Here is a 20,530-nt window from a genome sequence, read left to right on the forward strand (position 1 = left end):
AATCTCAAGGGTTGGAATGTAATTTTCAGAACCACAAAAGGTGATTTATATTTTAATTAAACCTCTAAAAATGTATTTGTAATTTATCCTAAAAAGTAATAGTGGTACACAGCATTTTTTTGTTGTATGGATGGATGTATTTTTAATTCTCAAGAGTGAGAGAGAGGGAAAGAGAGAGAGTGGGATGGGGGATATCAGTCGTGCATGAAGGATAACTTTTGATCTAGAATTGTTGATTTAGTTGAATTGCCCCACGGGACATAGCATTTTACTTCTTTTTTTTTTTTTTTTTAACAGAACTTTTTTATTAACCATACAAAACCCACGAGACTTATTCTTACAAGAAATTATTTTTTTTCAATTTTTACTATAATTTTATTTGGTATATTTTTATATGGATAATTTTACAAAATTCATTTGAAAGTTGAAACCTCATATGTATTTATATTTTGACCTCAAATTTTTAGCAACGCAATTTGATAAATTACATTTTAATTTAATAATTTTGTTTTCATTTATTAATCTCTTCATTAATTACACCGTGGCTTTAGATACGAGTATACACTAATAATATTATATTTTTTATAATAAATTATATATTTTCATTATTTATCTTTTAAAAAATGCTTTATCCCCCAATATTTCCCCACTAAACTTCCCCAATGATTTGGCTTTACTCTACCAACCAAAAAATCTACCATCATCATTACTTTCGATCCTTTATCTTTTTAAAAAGGAAGGTCACTGTAATTATATTAAAGATGTCAAATTTAGTCATATCTTATTTTTTATAAATCTCAAGATATGTCAATATAATTTACTCTTTTTTAAGTAAAACGAGTGTAATTATATATATATATATATATATAAAATAAAATAACAATTAGCTTAAGTTTAGATTATTTATTTAAGAGAAAACGGTAGAAAAATATAATTTAGAGAAGTTGTAAGGAATTAGGTCCCATAAGTAATTTTCTTCGGTGAGAAATTCATTATTTGTGAAATATTAAGATGAGAAGTATATTTTATTATTTTGAATAATATTTTATTTCTAATTTTACAGCTTAATTTATCTGTTATCTTTTTTTATTTGTTGAGTTTTATTAACTATCTATTCAAATTTATATCTAAATATTCAAATTTTTACCTATTTGTTCAATTTTATATTTATATATTCAAATTTTTTTCTTATTTGTTCAATTTTATACTTATATGTTTAATTTTTTTTACTCTAGCTATTTAATTTATGATCTTTTTAAATCAAATTTTATTCCTATCTGTTCAATTTTTTACCATGAATTTTATATGTTCAAATTCTATCTATTCAATTTTTTTTTAAGTTTTCTATCTGTTGAAATATCAAGCCAAAACAAATCCTATCTATTCAAAAATTTCACTATATTCAAATATTTCTTCTCTCTATCTATCTCTCTTGTACTCTAACTTATCTGTTCAACATCATCATCAATAACAACAAATCCTATCTGTTCATCAATAACATCATCACCAAATCTTATTTGTCCATTATCGCATTATCATCATCAACTATAATAATATCAAAAAATTAAAAATAAATAAATATAATTGTATCTACAGTACACAACAAGATCAAACTGATCCAAAATCACAACCAACCAAAGTAAATTAAAACATTAGCACTATCAATCACCATTTCCTAAAAACTTTAACCCTAGATATGTAAAAAACAGAGAGAGAGAGAGAGAGAGTGAGAGAGACAGAGAGAGAGAGAGTTGATGAACAAATCTAGATCTAGATCTTCTTTTCCATAGCATATGTATATATATAGTTTGTAGCGATGATATTGGTCAATTGAGACAGCTCCAGCAGCATCATTAGCTTCAATTCCTGTATTCAAAGACTCATAATCTCATATCCAAAATTAAAACAAACTATCAAAGAAGAAAAATAAGAGTAAAAAAGACAAACAATACGAGACAATACATATATACAGGACAATACTTATATATATATATATATATATATATATAGATATATAGAAGAAGTATGTGCGTGTATACCTGGAGTTTGAATGAAGACGTTTCAAATACTAGGGCCACGACTGTCCTTGTTGGCCATGCCTTCGACTTGGGCAAGTTGAAGTCGTCGTTTCAAACACGAAACCCTTTGGAAATGTCCCAAATATTTTAGATATTGATCTAAAACAAAATTTGCACTATGTTTGGATTAAGTGATTTGAAGAGAAAAGAAAAAAAAAATTAAGAGATATATATTTTTCTTACTTGTTTGAATAACTTAAGTGGAGAGAAATGAGGAGAAATGGAGAGAAACGAAAAGAAATCCATTGCTCTTATAACTCTCATTTTCAATCTTCCCAAAAATGGAGATTGAGAGAGAAAAGAAACCAACATATTCTTATATTTTCATAATACCAAATTTGTCCCTGTAAAAATAAAAGAAATAAAATGATTGACAAAATATAAAAATGTTATTTTGGTAATATAATATAAAACAGTTTCTTTTATTTTCTCTTATGAAATCTAACCAAATAAGAATGAGAGAAATCGTAATCATTTATTTTATTTTATTTTTTACTTATTTAAACAAGAATGAGAGAAATCACAATCATTTCATTTCTTTTCTTTTTTTCCTCTTATAACTTAAGTAATCATTTCTTTTTCTTTTTCTTTTTTCTCTCCTAGATTCCCAAACATAGTATTGGATTTCACGGTGGTAGTGGATTTGGATTTCAAGGCCGGCGATAGTAAAGCTACAGATCTGGATCTCGAGACGGATGAGGGCAGTGGAACAATGATGAAAAGGAGAGAGAGAGAGAATATAGTGATTTTCTATTCTCACCTGACCTAAAACCCTCCTCTCCACTCCATCACCGAAAGCTGAAACGCTTTGGTTTTCACCGGAGGCAGCCATTGTTTCTAGTGAAAAAGTGATGACGGTAACAGACTTGGCGAGGGAGGCGATAGAGTAGACGGATGAGGGAGAAGACGACGCCAATGGCTAAAGAAGGCATATGGAGATCGGTAGAGGAGGGTAGAGAAGTGGTCATATTGAAGAGAGAGAGAGAGAGAGAGAGAGAGAGAGAGAGAGAGATTTAAGAGTAGAGAAAAGAAGAGCAAGGCGATGGAAAGGCTTCTAACCCTAGGTAGGTATATATAGTAAGGGCATTTTGGTCATTTTATCTACGTTTGTTATTTTGGATAAAATATTCCAATGTTTGAACCTTTAGCCAAACAAAATTAAGATTTGGATTTATGAATCGAGTGCCCTTTATTTAATCGAATTGACTCAAGTTTAAAGTCAAGATTCTCAAACCCAAGATCAATTCTTTAAACTCAACTTGAGTTAAACTTGAGTTCAAACTCGACTATTTTTTAACCTATCGAGGGACTTGGGGACCAGCAAAAGGACAACACTTTATTTTTATTTATTTTTTATTTTTTTATAATATATGCTACAAAAGTAATGATAATAACAGATTGGGAAAATTACCCAAAAGAAAAAAAATCAGGATTTGACTCTTATTATAACAATTCTAGTTTAGATCTGACCCATTTGTTACTTTCAGATCCAAGAATCCGTGTATTTAATTGTTGTTCAGCTCATTTCTATCTTTTTGTTTGTTGAGTTTGGCTACTGTGAGTTTTGGTTGTGATTGAAATAGGTTTTGAAGTTAGTTTTTCAAAGAGTTGTTTCGCTCGAGCGACCATTCTTGTACTTGAACGGTTTTTTGCAGTTTGTAAAACTACTGCGAGTTTGAATTCTTCATTTGAGCAGTCTTTCTTGCGCTCAAGTGAACTTTTACAGGTCTGAAACTATTAAGAGGGGGTCATTGTGTGCTCGAGTGGTGGTTTTGGTCAAGTAGTGTCTTCTTTTTGTGTCTGTTGCTCGAGCAACCATTTCTTCGCTCAAGCAGTCTGTGCATATATCAATCTGAGAGATAACATTTTTTAGTCACTTTTTCATCTCTTCCTCTCTCTAAACATTCCAACACCCTAGATCTACTCTCTCTAGCTCTTAAACTTTAGCTCCAAATACTCTCAATCTATGAATTTTCTCACTCTAGTCCCTTAGAAAAAAATGTTGAGTACATCGAGGACTTCATTTTAATCGGAGCATCTAGGGTTTTTGACGCTGTCAAGTTCTACCCATCTTTTTTTCGTGTCTTCTACTTTGAGGTAGAGATTTCTTTGATTCTTTTATATCACTTTCAGCTAAGTTATTTGCTCTTTGAAAATGATTATTTATTTGGAAATTTTTGGTAAAACCTAGGGTTTGGTTTGAAATCAAAAAAGGGGCATTCCAAATTGATTCTTGAAAATGGTTGTAGGATTATGGTTATGGAGAGTTGTGTTGAAATGGTGAAAATCTTTTCTCAAAATTGATTTTGAAAGAAAATGGAGTTACCCTAATTTTGGATATTTGAAATTGTGAAAAGGAAAATGGAAAATGATGTTGGATATTGTGGAATTGGAACAATGGTTATGTTGATGATGATGGTGGAGTTGGATAAGTAGTATCACTCTTATTATAATTGATGGAAATGTATCTTTTGATTGAAATTGTTACCCAAAAAGCAACCTAAGAGGGGGGTGAATTAGGTTTTTACAAATTAAAATTAATAATACCCCAATAAAATTAATTACTAGTACAACAAATTATTAACAAGCACAATGATGAACTTAGCAGTAAATGATCAAGTAAAATAATAATGAAGTATAACTAACATACATGGTAAATCAAATGATTAACACATGAATATTAGATAGCTATAGCAATAGTAGGAAAGTAAAGAGATTAGGGAAGAAAAGACAAACATATTTATAGTGGTTCGGCTTCAACCAAGCCTACATCTACTCCTCAAGCTTCACTTGAGATTTTCCACTATCTTCTAGCTTCACAAGGGTGCTAGCAACCTCTTTACAAATGGAGCAATCCTCCACGGATTTTACATATACTTCACAAGCCCAAACCTTTGCAAATCTTAGGTGATTCACAATCACTCTCAAGATTTCAAGAACACAGTGTTTACAACACTTTTACAGATGAAATGGTATTTTTGCTTTCAAAGAAAGCTTACAATAAACATGTCTCAAAGATAGATATATAAAATGAAACTTTGATTTTTCTGTAAATCTCACACAGGAAAGATGAGCTTAATGCTGTAAGGCTCAGTGTATAATTTCTGAGAATAGATGTGAGTGATTATAGATCAAAGAATATTTTCAGATTTTTTGTAACTTGTTTACATTAGAGGCTTTGGAATATATAATGAAAATTATAGCCGTTTATAGCCATTGTATTCATTTGAATTTATAGCCGTTTATAGCCGTTGTAGTCATTTGAATTTATAGCCGTTTATAGTTGTTGAACTTCCATCATTACCAATTTGAATATCTTCCACTCCATCATTACAAATTTGAATATCTTCCAGTTGAACCTTTTGGCTTTTTGAACCTTTATAGCCGTTATACTTCCATCATTACTAATTTGAATATCTTCCACTTGAACTTTTTGAACCTTTTGGCCTGCTGCTGTGCTAAGCTGTTTGAACCTTTGTTTTGGGCTGTTTGAACTCCTGATTTAATCTAATATTAAATACATTCTAACAACATTTAGGATAAATGTTTAGGTGAGAAATAATGGGACAAAATAAATTTTGATTCTATTTTTCTCTTTCAAATAAATCATCAAAATAAATTTTGGATTCTATTTTTTCTCTTTCAAATAAATTAAAACATAATTAAATAAATCATCAAAATAAATAAGTCTAACAATCTCCCCCTTTTTATGATGGCACACAATGATGTTTTGATTTGATTTGGGAGTAACAAAAGGCTCCCCTCAAGTCATGCTCCCTGAATTCATTTATAAATACATAGGTTAGCACATGTGTAATAAATAAACTTTAATCAATAATATGATATAAGATTAAGATATCAAACTATAAATACATAACATCAGATTAATTTGAAAATAATACCATAATACATAACATCATATAATTTTCTCCCGCTGTGACATTATCAAAAGAAAATTATGGCTCAGAATCTGGAGGAGGAGGAGGAAAATGATAGTGATAAATGGCATCAAAAAATAGATAATCAAAATAGATATATACATATATATATATATATACAACTCTCCCGCGTCTCTCTCGTTTTTCGTAAAACGCGGTTGCCACGCGGCCTGGCTTTTGCTTCATTGGCCGACAAAATCAGCTCTCCTCGATTGCTGCTCACCTCGACTATCTCTCCCTCTTTGTCTTCTTCTCTTCAGCCTTCATCACACTCGTCTGTTTCTTTTTCTTCACCTCACTTTCTTCTATCTCTTCTTCATCACTCTCTTCGATCTTCGTCTTCCTCGAGAGACAGAACAGAGATACTAAGCAGAGCAGAAAGGCTGCCAAAAACTACTCTCCTTTCGATTACATCTCTCTCTCCTACTACATGGCCTCGTCTCGTCCCCTTACTCTCTTTCCGGACCTGAATGATCCCTCAAGTGTTGCTGGGCTGAATGCCCCGACGCCTACTCTTCCCAACCTTCCTATGATGTTGATTGAGCAAATAATGGCAGCGCAATCAGATATTGAAGCCAATCATTTCACACTGACATCCTGTATGGAGACGGTGACTGAAGTCACAAAATTGGCGCATCGACTGCAGAACAGAACGAGTGAGCTCCACCAGGTCAACGCCCAACTCTCTTTACTCCAACATATGTACAAAGATGCACGAGCAGAAATAGGCGCACTGAAGGTTGAAAACAAAGAGCTTAAACGGAAGACCACCTCCATGGTCCGATTTGGAGCAACGTCGTTCTTGGCCTTTGAAAGTCAACGGGAAGTCGTCGCTCTCGACGGAAGCACGGGGGCAGGGGCGTCAAGGGTCGCCCAAGGTGATAAAAAGAATAAGAAAACGATGGAAGAGGTGAGTAAGTAAGATCGGCGTATGGCCAGAAAAAAATGAATGGTGTTGTTGTTGTTTTTTTTTTTATGTTTATTTTGATCAGCGTGTGACCATAAAAAAATGAAGGGTGTTGTTGTTGTTGTTTTTTTTTTTTATGTTTATTTTGATCGGCGTGTGGCCGTAAAAAAATGAAGGGTATTTTTTTTTATGTAAATATTTGTATTTTAATTTGTTGTTATGTTTATGTTTAAGTATTGAAAAATGAAATTAAAAAGCAGAGAAAAAAATAAGAAAATTAAGCCCAAACAAAAAATAATAATGAGAGACCAAATTGTTAATGAGTATATGAGAAGCATTAGAGCATGATCTAATTCTCAATTTCTTAGCAAGAGCTTACCAACCTCAAGACTATAATAGACATAACAGTGCATAGATCAAGCAAGGTTGCCAAGCAAGAGCATAAATATGGAGCTAAAGTTCAAGTCACTCTTCCTTGAGGAAAACGATCTTCCTCTTACATTATTAACAACTAATCAGCTCAAAGGTCATGTTGTAAGAATTAAGATACCAAAGGCATGGAGATACCAAAATAATCAGAAATACTAAAACAATCAAGTCTCTTTTTCTCCCCCGATGACATGTTCAACAAAATCAAGCACAAGGAGGGATTATGGTACAGCATATAGGATGAAAGAATGTAAGACTCATTATAGCACAAATAATCATCCATATCAAGGTAGCTCTATGATACCAAAAAAATGATAGCACATACTGATCATACAATTGAAGCTCATACCATTTGACAATAATGGGCAAAAAAAAATAGTAACATGTGAACGTGCAAGCCCATAAGTTTGATATCAAAAACAGAATAGAAACTGAGAGGATCTTAAAAAATAATCAAGTTTAAATTCTTCCCCTTGTTTCAATTGGCAAAATCAATAGGAGATATGATAAATGAAAGCTCATAACTGAAATGTTCTCTTCAATAATATCAAATAGGATGCCAAAATGATACCAACATGCAATCTACCAAGGATACTAATATGCAATCTAGAAGATTTAACAATCATAGCTCAAGCATTACGTAGAATACCAAATATTGCTCATAATAGGTTAAACTCAATATAATCTCACGGAGCTAATGTAATTCTAAAAAAAATGAAGCATGTTCAAGGTATAGCAATCCATATGCCAAGAAAAATCATGAATTTCAATATGTACCACACATTTAATCATAGGCATAATTTTTAGGTAAGAGCATCATCAAAGAGTATACATTGCAAATCATATGAAGCATAATCAATCTTTTTCATATCAAAGTAATAACAGTATTAGCTGAAAGGATATAAGATAGAATTTTTACCTTAAAAGCTTAAGAGAGTGTAGGAGGCATACCTTTGGTTCATGAGTTAGAAGCTTTTCAATCTTCAATTTTCTTTCATGAGGAGTTCATCTCAAAAGGGGTTAACAAGTATGTCAGCAAAATAATTTCTCCCCCTAAGTTGGTGTTACCCTTTTCTAATAAGATTTTGTGTAAATATAGCATTCATAGAACAGTCACTATTACTCAATAAAAATACAGCACAAATCACTTCTTATCACAAACTCAAAAGGTGAAAAATAATTCAATGATCAAACAAGAGTTTGGAATGCTATTTTTCAGAATTTTCAAATTGTAGCACATAGCATAATATGCATAAGAAAATAGTGTTATGCTCTTTGTTTTATTAAGAAATGATGCAACAATCTCATTTAATCACATAACATTATCAAGAGACATTTTCATCAATTCAATCCACATACTCAAGTGTGATAAAATATTTTACTTAATGTAGAACACAACATGAATGTTATAAACAATTAATTCAATAATTTATCAATCAAAAACATTTCATGAGATATATGCCAATATAATCCATATTCAAAAGATATTCAATAGGATAAATGCAATGTCTCTACAAACGTATGATACTTCTTTCCATTTAGACATTGTTGATGGATCATAATCAAGGAATTTCACAACTCATTCAAATATTCCAATATAAAGCATATAAGCATGAGATCACACTTGAGCATATTCTTGAGATCACAAATGTAGAATTCAAAATATAGATAGTATACATCTCAAAAACATGCTATGACATCAAAATTGATTCTACAAAGATATGACTCAAAAAGGAATTAATATATTAGTATGAAGTCATATATAAGATGTGAAAAGTATGCTCACAAAAAAATTTATCACTTCTTATATCTTTTTCATAGCAATGGATAACATGATATAAAATGTTAATGAATATATGAATCATTCATATTCTAATAAGCATTCATCAAAATAATATAATTCTCATTTTTTAGTTCAATGAATGTTTGAAAGAAACTAGCAGAGCATGACTTAGCAAACTTAGTACAATTAGGTTAAATGAAAGCAATAATTAGACACAACCTATTGTACACAAATCACACCTTAAAGAATATAGAACTTTAAGCTTAAAGGTGTGTTAGGAGTTATACCTTCATTTACCTCTTTGGAATCTTCACCCATACATTACCTCTATTGTTCATCTTGGTGATTTTCATTTCATCATTCTTCTTCTTGTAGGAGCTAATTTTGCTCTTTAGATTGAACACTCTTGTTGTGCATTTCCTCTCGATGTCCTTGGTGTTCTTTGAGATTCCACCTACAAAATATCTTGATTTCTTTCTTGGTACCCATACTTTCTTGGGTCCATGGGGATTAGTCTCAAGAATGTTTAATCTCACAAAAGGTTTAAGAGGATCAAAACCAATGCCTACTTTGTCAAAAACACATCCTTGATTTCCAAGAAGCTTGTTGAGGTTTTCTTTTCCTTTTACAAAATTTTCAAGAGTTTTGTTTAAATCCTCAACATTGTTTTTCAAAATGTTTTTCTCATTGGCAATAGATGTAAAGTCATTTTTCAAAGTAGCATTTTCTATTTTTAAAACACCCATCATTTGAAAGAGAAGTAACTAATTTCTTTAATTTAGAATTCTTAACACAAACGTTTCTAAATATGTCATGTAATTCATTGAAAGCACTTTCAAGTTCTACATAATTAGAAATTACCTTATCATTAGTGGATTCTTCTTTTTCAAGAGTCATGAGACACAGGTTGGTTACTCTATCATTTTCTCCCCAAATGGCTTCCTTTTTGCTGCCATCCATCATTGAAAGTTCATGAGCCATGAGTGAGCCTATGAGTTCTTCAATGCCTAATTTTGTCAGGTCTTTTGCTTCTTGGATAGCTGTAACCTTAACTTCTCATTCATTTGGCAAAGACCTAAGTATTTTTCTTACAAGCTCATCATTAGTATAAGATTTACCAAGAGATTTTAGAGCATTAATAATATTGGTAAATTTATAAAACATCTCAGAAATATATTCAAATGATTCCATAGTAAAGAGTTCATAATCATGAATAAGCATGTCAATCCGAGACTCTTTTATTTGGCTAGTTCCTTCATAGGTGATTTCAAGTTTATCCCAAATCTCTTTAGCAGTAATACACCCAGAAATTTTATTGTACTCATTTGCATCTAGTCCACACACAAGAATAAGCTTGGCTTTAGCATTAGCTTGAAGGAGTTTTGTCACGACCCAAACCCGTCCCTAAGGGTTTAGCATCGTAACCGGCCAGTAATCCGTGATTACCGAAGGCCTGAATAATAGTAATACAATATAAAAGGGGCTGACAGAAGCCAAACAGTAATAACAAGGTATCCAATGAGCTGTGAAAACCTGAATAGGAAAAACTTTTATGGACAAAACCACATTCATAACCATATATATACATATCAGATACACATAGTATGCAGGTTAGGGATTCAATCCCTTCGCCATAACTGTGTAGTCAAAAGTCTTAAACATTCATTACATTAACAGAGACAAAAAGGGTGAATCTGAAACAACCCAAAACAGCCTTGGCTCGAGTAGACTCGGAACCTCGAAGTGAGACACAATGGTTGGCTTGACAAAACATGAGCTTAACTCGACGCTTCTAGCTTTGGTCCGGTGCCTGGCCACCTACATACATATATAAATTGTGAGCTAAAGCCCAGTGAATAACAAATGTGTAAAGGGGTTATGAATGAATGTCCTTTCAGTAATTAAAACAGTCAATTGCATCTGTAACTCAGTTATTCAATCAGTGGCTCATATTTCTTGTCATAACAGTCATTTAAGAATCATTAGTCATACATGGTACATCCAATAGCAGAACAGTACAGTAGGTCTTAATAGACTGAACAGTCAGTTGATGGCCATCAAAACAGTAAACAATAGTAGTTCCAAACATTGGAACTGACAGAGATCTCTGTAACAGTATCAGTAACAGTAACAGTAACAGTAACAGTAGCAGTAATAGTCAGTTGCCATGGATGCCACGAGTACAGTTAATAAAATAGAACAAACATTCATTCAGTAAACAATATCATTTCAGGAAGCAGTACAGTTAATCATTCAGAAAATAATTATAATTTAACATAGCTTTACAACATTGTTATTCACAGATTACCGGGCTATAGGCAGGCTAATCAGCGTCCTCGAGTGCCAGCCATACACAGTTGCAGAACGAACACACACTAAATTACACACTCGGGATTAATAACTTAGCCTTTAACTTGACTTGGTGTGGTTCTATAACATTATCCTCATTATAATCCTTTAAACATGGCCTAGGAATGCCTAGGATGAAATGAGGATGCAAGAATGTACTTAAAAACATTTTCCAAAACATGCTGAAAACAAGGGTCTCGCTCGAGCGTAGACTCCTTCGCTCGAGCGAGCTTACCAAATGAGAGAGGTCGCTTGAGTGTAGACTCCCCCGCTCGAGCGATCTACAAAAATGTGAAAAGTACTAGTTACTGAAATTCTCCGCTCGATGCTCGTTTGAGCGTGAGACACAATTCTTCGCTCAAGCGTAGGTCTCGTCGCTCGAGCGTGCGTCTGCACACGTAAAAACCTGAGAGCTTGTAATTTACGCTCGAGCCAGCATTTCGCCGCTCGAGCGAAATTCTGAAAACAAAGGTGGTCGCTCGAGCGTGAAATCCTTCACTCGAGCGAGGAAGCCAAATTCTTGGTTTTTCATATTTGCTCCCAAGCTTCAAACCATGAATCAAACATGCCAAAACTCATCCTTTTGGGCCAAATTTCTGGAAAACACTTAGAAACTCATAATACAACATGTTTTAAAGATCATTTCATAAAATCAGAGCCCAAAAGTATGACAATTGAACACAAATTCAACTTCAAATAAAGAACATGGTGTAATTATGTCGTGCATGTGTTTATTTGAATTCATAGCCTTTAACACATGATCAAATGAGCCATTCTTTCCAAAAACATAATGAATTCTTCGATTATAACTATAATCTGAACATGCATGGAAGAATTTCATGCAAACTAACTTCAAAACTCCATGATATGGACATGCATGCATGACTTAACTTAGCTCCCATGAATTTAAGCTCAATTCTCCTATTAATTCACCTATTTAATCCACATGCAAGTCCTAGATGACTCAATTTCAAGATTAAGAGGTTGAGTCCTTACCTAGGCTTCTCAATTAAGCTTTACTTAAGCAAGGTTCTTGAGCAAATGTACAATTCTTCAAGGCTCCTTCAAATTCCTCAACATTTTCAAGCAAAACTCTAATTGAAACCAATTCTTCCTATTCTCCCTCTCTTTCACGTTTTGGGGCAAGAAGATGGATAAATAGATGATGTCAAACATGTAAGTAATGAGAACCAAAACAATAGTTTTTGAGGGAGCCCACTCAACGGCAATTATGTAAATAACTTACATTCAATTAATCTAGCATTATTTATTCTAATTTAATCATTCCAAATCGAATTTTAATTAAACCCACTATAAAATTCTATAAATCCTAATTAGCATATAACCCAAGTTGATATCTGAATCAGTTGCCGATAAGGCTTTCAATTCACAATTTAAAATCAAAAATCAAAACCAGAACGGATCGTCTTATATCAAACAGATAAGAATGCAATTAAAATAACATACTCATGTAATCAATTTAGGATTTCATCTTAATCAATTACTTATCACGCTTAATCATGAATTAACGCTAATCAGAGGTGAAGGTTGTCATAAGTTTATAATCACGCTCATCAAATTTATCCTCAAGTTTAGGCACACTGATATGGTCTATTACCTTGGTAGGAATTTTAGAACCTTTAGTAATAATGAGCCACAAAGCATAATTGGTAGCTTGAATATACAAAGTCATTTTTTCTTTCCAATGAATGAAATTACTACCATCAAAGAGAGGTGGTCTATTATTAGCTTGTCTAACAACAGAGTAAGTAGAATACATGGTTGTTATGGATCAAAAACTCAAGATTGTTAAATCTAAACAAGAGACCCAAGCTCTGATACCAATTGTTACCCAAAAAGCAACCTAAGAGGGGGGTGAATTAGGTTTCTACAAATTAAAATTAATAATACGCCAATAAAATTAACTACTAGTCCAACAAATTATTAACAAGCACAATATTGAACTTAGCAGTAAATGATTAAGCAAAATAACAATGAAGTATAACTAACTTACATGGTAAATCAAATGATTAACACATGAATATTAGATAGCTATAGCAGTAGTAGAAAAGTAAAGAGATTAGGGAAGATGAGACAAACAGATTTATAGTTGTTCGGCTTCAACCAAACCTACATCCGCTCCTCAAGCTTCACTTGAGATTTTCAACTATCTTCTAGCTTCACAGGGGTGCTAGCAATCTCTTTACAAATGAAGCAATCCTCCACGGATTTTACATAGACTTCACAAGCGCAAACCCTTGCAAATCTTAGGCGATTCACAATCACTCTCAAGATTTCAAGAACACAGTGTTTGTAACACTTTTACAAGATGAAATGGTATTTTTGCTTTCAGAGAAAGCTTACAATAAATAGCTCTCAAAGATAGATATATAAAATGAAGCTTTGATTTTTCTGTAAATCTCACACAGGAAAGATGAGTTTAATACTATAAGGCTCAGTGTATAATTTCTGAGAATAGATGTGAGTGATTATAGATCAAAGAATATTTTCAGATTTTTTGTAACTTGTTTACATTAGAGGCTTTGGTATATATAATGTAAATTATAGTCGTTTATAGCTGTTGTATTCATTTGAATTTATAGTCGTTTATAACCGTTATAGTCATTTGAATTTATAGCCGTTAATAGCCGTTGTACTTCCATCATTATCAATTTGAATATCTTCCACTCCATCATTACAAATTTGAGTATCTTCCACTTGAACATTTTGGCTTTTTGAACCTTTATAGCCGTTTATAGCCGTTGTACTTCCATCATTACTAATTTGAATATTTTCCACTTGAACCTTTTGAACCTTTAAGTGTGCTAAGCTATTTGAACATTTATTTTGGGCTGTTTGAACTCCTGATTTAATCAAATATTAAATACATTCTAACAACATTTAGGATAAATGTTTAGGTGAGAAATAATGGGAGAAAATAAATTTTGATTAAAATATAATTAAATAAATCATCAAAATAAATTTTGGATTCTATTTTTTCTCTTTCAAATAAATTAAAACATAATTAAATAAATAATCAAAATAAATAACTGTAACAGAAATTTATCTATTGAATAGAAATATCTGTTTTGGAATATCCATGGATGATAGTCTTGTTTGTTGTAAACATTGCATAAGGATCAGGTTGAATTGAAACTAATTTCTCATTCATTGTGCATTGTGCATCATTATACATTGAACATTGTAAATGTATTGGTTTTGAGAAAAATTGGTGAATACCTTGGTGAATCTGGTTAGGGAGTGTGATTATGGTTATGATGTTGGCCTATGTGTCCTTGGTGAAAGTCTAAAAACTCGCGCGGTTAGGTGCTAATCCTTCCGGTTAGTACCATTAAAATGGCTTTGGTAGGGTTTGTATAGCCTACTAGCAGACACGTATCTAGAGATTCCTAGTGTGTTGTATCTACTACCCTATTTTCTGTATAAAATGATTATTTTCATGAATTGATAAATAATCTGACATTGTATTGTTTTGAGATGGAAAAACAAGAAATGTTTGGAAAATGGCATGTATTATGCATTTACCTTAAGATTTTGCTAAAATTCATATATTGTGTTAGAGTATTGCTACTGGACTTTGGCTCACCTTATGTGGAAAATAACTTTCAGGTACTGATGATATGCCTCTGCTAAGGACATAGCTTGGGAGGACTCGGAGCCTAAGACTTCCCTTTTTGTTTTTTGATGTAAATATTTTTGTTCAACCCTTGGGTTTTACTTGTATTGAGTTTAAACTCATTTTGTTGTAACCAAGTATCGTCTTGGAAAGTTGTAAACCATTAGAGTATTTCTTTATTTGATTTTACTTTTCTTTATACTCTTGTATCTTTGTCATATGCTATAGATTCAGAATTTAAGATTTATGAATATATATTGCATATATTATCTTTTGTAATGATCAAAGATAAAATGAATGGAAGATATGAGATTATTGATCAATTATGTCATTATTATGAGTTGGGTTAATATTAATTATTTCGGGGCGTTACACTTATAACAAAATAAATTTTTAATTTTTAATTTTTAATAATAATCACTATGTTCGGTTCCAGAAAATTGAATCCACTTTTTTAGAAATTAAATTTTTTTAAGTGAATTTTTTAAATATTTTATTCAAATTTTTTATTTTTCAGATATACCTAATCGAAATATACATAAAAAGTATAATATTTGTGAAAAAAGAAACTTTAAAAAATTCACAAAAAATATATAAAAATTCAATACATTTTCGAATTTTGTTGTATTCAATGAATTTTTTTTAAGATTTTATATAAAAAAAATTACTTTTTAAGTAAATTCAAATTAAGTAGATTTAAAAAATTAAAAATATAAAAATACAAATTGAAAACTTAGGAAGGGACGACATTTGATTAACATGGAACAATTACCTTATCATTATGACTTTTCAAAAATATTGGGGGTATACCATATTATTGTTTACTTATTTTAATGACTTGAAATTTAAATTTTGAATGATTTAGTATGTGAAGGAATTGGATTTAGAATGATATTTAACTTAAATTTTTATAATTTAGTTGGTTTACAATTTAGCTTCAATTTTTTTTTTTCCCGCATAATTTGGTTGCTACAGTTTCATATATATATATATATATATATATTTGGTACATGTATTTTTTATGAATTATATAATTGCTATATGTTGTATAATTCATTTGTTTCAAGTACTTCAGTTTAAATATTGATTTGTTTTTAAAATTTATTTTTAATTTTGAAACAAATAAAATTTTTATGAAAATTAATTTTCGTACAAATTTTATTTTCATTTTTTCAACTAATTAAACACATTCAGTAAATTTTATAAATATTCATAATCAAAATCTTAAATATTTTATGTATTTTTTTTCAAAGTACCATGAAACTGTATTTTTCCCAAATTAAAAAAAAAAAAAAAAAAAAAAAGAAGAAGAAGAAGAAGAAGAAAAAAGATAATCTTTATGGTCTTGTTAGTTAAAAAATGAATAAATTACACTGATCTTCCTTGAGTTTTGAAAACATACAACAAATCTCACAATTTTAACATAATTATAGCAACCTTCCTTAAAAATTAGAAGTGTTTAAATTACTCAATAAACCGAAAAATCGAACCAAACCAATCTCTTTGGGTGGATTGGTTTGGTTTTTGAGTGCATTGATTTGGTTTTGAGTTTTCAAACTATCAAGCCGGTAGAATTGGGTTGGTTCCTGATTTAGGCCTTACATAAATTGAACCAACCCGAAAACCGAACCTATATATATATTTTTTTAAATTTTATTTATATTGGCATGTCTTCACCTTATTGCTTTATTACAATGGACTTGATTACACTCAATTTTTCATATACAAAAATTATTAGGTAATCGAAGGAAATACTTGACGCTTGAGTCAGATTTTGCAATTTATTTAATTTATATTGATTATATTTAAGCTTGAGTTAAATTTAATTTGTATTGGCTTGCACTAAAAAATATTAAACTTTTTGTTTGTGTTATGTTAAATGCTAAAGACTTGTTTATTTTAATTATTTATTATTGATTGATTTACTTATTTTAATATAGTGGAACCGTGTTTCCAATCTAAGCTACATTTGGTTGGGTTGGGTTGGTTCTAGTGGATGAATAGCTTGGTACTGGATCTAAAAATTTGGAACTGATCATAATTGGATTGATTCAAAATTTAGTGTCAAACTGAACCAAACCGACCCATGAACACCCTTACTAAAAATGACCGAAACTAATTCAAATAGTATAAAAACACAAGTATAAATAGTCGAGAAAATATGTTTCATTATAAAAGAGATGATAATATTATTTGTCCATCCATATGACTGATGAATTGTAGATAAAAATAGAGTTAAGCCTGGTTTGGCATATTCTAAAAAAATCAAAAAGTCAAAAAGTCACTATCCTATTTAAGTCACATCATCTTATTTAAGTCACATCACCTCTCTACTACATCACTTCAAATCCAACCCATATTTCATAAAAAGTCAAAAAGTGCACTTACTTAGAACATCCCAAAAAGTTAAAAAGTGCACTTAAATTAAAACCTTAAAGTTGTATTTGGATCATAATATTGATTAGTGATTTAGAAAGGAAAATAGAAAAAATGGGACAAATATAAATGATATATAGATTAAATTTTTCTTCATTTTTTTTCGTTTTTCCAAAATCCTATGAAATTCATTTTTCAAATACAGCAAAAGAAAATTAAATGTAATTATATCAAATTTTGAAACTTCTTGTATTTCATTTTGACCTTTGGAAAGTCACTATAATTTACCCAAAAAGAATATAGGAGGCAACGATAGTAATCGTCCCTACAATATATAAGAGTTTTAGAAATTAAATTTTTTAATTTTTAAAAGTGAAAATTTTGTTATAAAAGATATTTACACTGTGTTTGGTTAGACGATTTGAAAAGAAAAAAAGAAAACGTGCGTGAAATTAAGTGAAATATAAATATATTTTATTCACATTTCACTTATCTTTTCCATTTTTCTTTCCAAATCCCCCAACCAAACACAGCATTAGGGACTAATTTCTATAGCTTTGAGGATAGTCGCTAAAAGATCGTCCTAAAAAATCATAAATAATGCTTTTAACTACAAAATTTTCAAAATATCACAAATAAATGCACTTTTAGAGACAAAATAATTTGCTCCAAAAATGATAATAATTTGTTACTAACGTCTAATTTTCTTTGCTAAAAATATAATAATAGCATTTTTTTGTAACAAAAATATTTAATCCTTAAAAATAATTTTATTCCTAAATTTTGATTTCAAAAATTAATTTTTTTTTATAGTGAGTGGTGGACGGAGAGAGAGAGAATTGAAAATGATTGAAGGTGGTGGAGGTAGTATGGTTGTGATCGTGGAGAAAGAGGGATGTGGTGGAAGCAGGCCAACCCATGCATAAAGCCACTAAAGCATGGGCTTAAGGGCCTCATTTTGTAAAAGGCCTTATATTTTTTATATTATAAGAAGTTATATTATAAAGGAAAATTTATTAGAAAATCTTTTTAAGTGTTTGTATCTTAATTAGTAGGGCTGTGCAAAATACTGTCCAATTTGTTAAAATTGCACCGATCCGTATCAATTCACACCGCTCTAACCGCTAACTGCGGTTTAAATTTTAAAATTTATAATCCGCCAATCGAACCGCTCCGGTCCGCTAAAGTTAATACATATAAATTTTTTAACTTTCAATGAAATATCAATATAAAAATGAGTGTGAAAAAGATTTAAAATATGAAATTTATTACAAATTAGTGGTTATATATATGAAACATATTATGTAAAATTACTTTGTGTCATATATCTAAAAAATATTATACAAATTAATGTGATATATTATGCAAATGTATATAATTAGTTAGAATATTCTTCAATCCGCCAATTCGCCAAAAACCGCCCAAACCGCAATTGGTCAATCCGCCAATCTGCTAACCCGCCATTCGGTTTGTAATTTTACTCTCAAACCGCCCGAACCGCACAGCGCACACCCCTACTAATTAGTTTATAAGATATTTTTATATTTTAATAAGTCTATTATTTGGATATTTGATCTATCAAATCTTAATTCTTTTCTTTAAGGTATTTTATAGACATTTCTACCCTTACAAATAGTTTTTGAATGGTTAGCAATTTGGTGATGTAAACATTCATATTTCACAATGTGAATATTCATATTGACGTGTGAATGTTCACATTGATGGTGTGAACGTTCATAAGGGTATGTTTGATTGACAGGATAAGAGTATAGGATTGAGATTATTTATCCGTAGGCCTAATAATCCTATGTTTGTTTTGAAATTTTGTTTCAGGATTATTAATCCAACTAATTTGTAGGATTATTAATAATGGGGTAAGGGTGAGATTATATATCCTGAGTTGAGAAATAAAATAAAGAAAAGACCCTTTTACCCTTGACTAAAAATTAAAACACTTATATTTTTATATAATTTTATATTTTAGAAGGCTAAAAATAATTTTTAAAAATTAAAAAATATTTTTTTTTTAAATTATTTTTTGATATTCATTTTATCAAATTAGTTTACATTTATAAAAAAAAATTAAAAACAAACCAAACATGGTCTTTGTATTTTGTATTTTTATTTTGCTTTTATTTATTTATTTATAATTTTTTTCCAAAATCATGTTTATGAAGAAATTTTGATAAAGTAAAGATTGTGGAAAAAAAAAATGATAGAGGGTAAGATTAGAAAAGAAGATAAATATAATTATAATCATACATTCATATGTTTTCTTGTCCAATGCAAATCAAACAATTGATAAGGGGATAATTATATTTATCCTACTAATCCAATTAGATAGTGAATACCATACTAATTTGATGGGATTATTAATACCTTCAGGTCATGTTTGTTTGGATGGACATGAGCTTGGGATTGGACTAATAGTCCAATAAAATTATTAATTCGATATTTGGTTAAACAATTGAAATACGGATTAACAATTCATTCGGATATGGTATCCTACATATAATAGACTATTCAATTCCATAGAGGGGAGGAGATATACATTGGAGGAATAAGCCAAAGTTTAAATTATTAATCCTTCATTATAATCCTAACTTAATCCAAACATAGGATTGGATACACAATTAAAAGGGATTCATAATTCTAAAACTATATTAGTCATAGAAATGCTAATCCAATCTAATCCAGTATTCAACCAGCGTAATTTTTTACAGGCATTGGACTATTAGTCATTGATCAATGACTAAAAATCACGTTGATTGAATATCGATAACTATTTCATCAGATTAATTTTTTGTCAACCGTTAATTTGTTCACAGTCTTTTTTTTTTTTTTTATACAAAACTGATTAATCACATAACTATCAATATCTAATCAACGTGATTTTTTACAGGCACATAATACTTGACAAAATTTACACATTAAACGGTTCAGATTATTAAAATAAGACCCATGATAAATCCCTACAAGCCAAACAGTACCGTCCAAGCTGATCTCAAACTGGAGGGGAACTGCCCCCTTAAC

The sequence above is a fragment of the Camellia sinensis genome, chromosome 12, assembly GCF_055761805.1.
Source record: "Camellia sinensis isolate YWXY chromosome 12, ASM5576180v1, whole genome shotgun sequence".
Taxonomy (NCBI): Eukaryota; Viridiplantae; Streptophyta; class Magnoliopsida; order Ericales; family Theaceae; genus Camellia; species Camellia sinensis.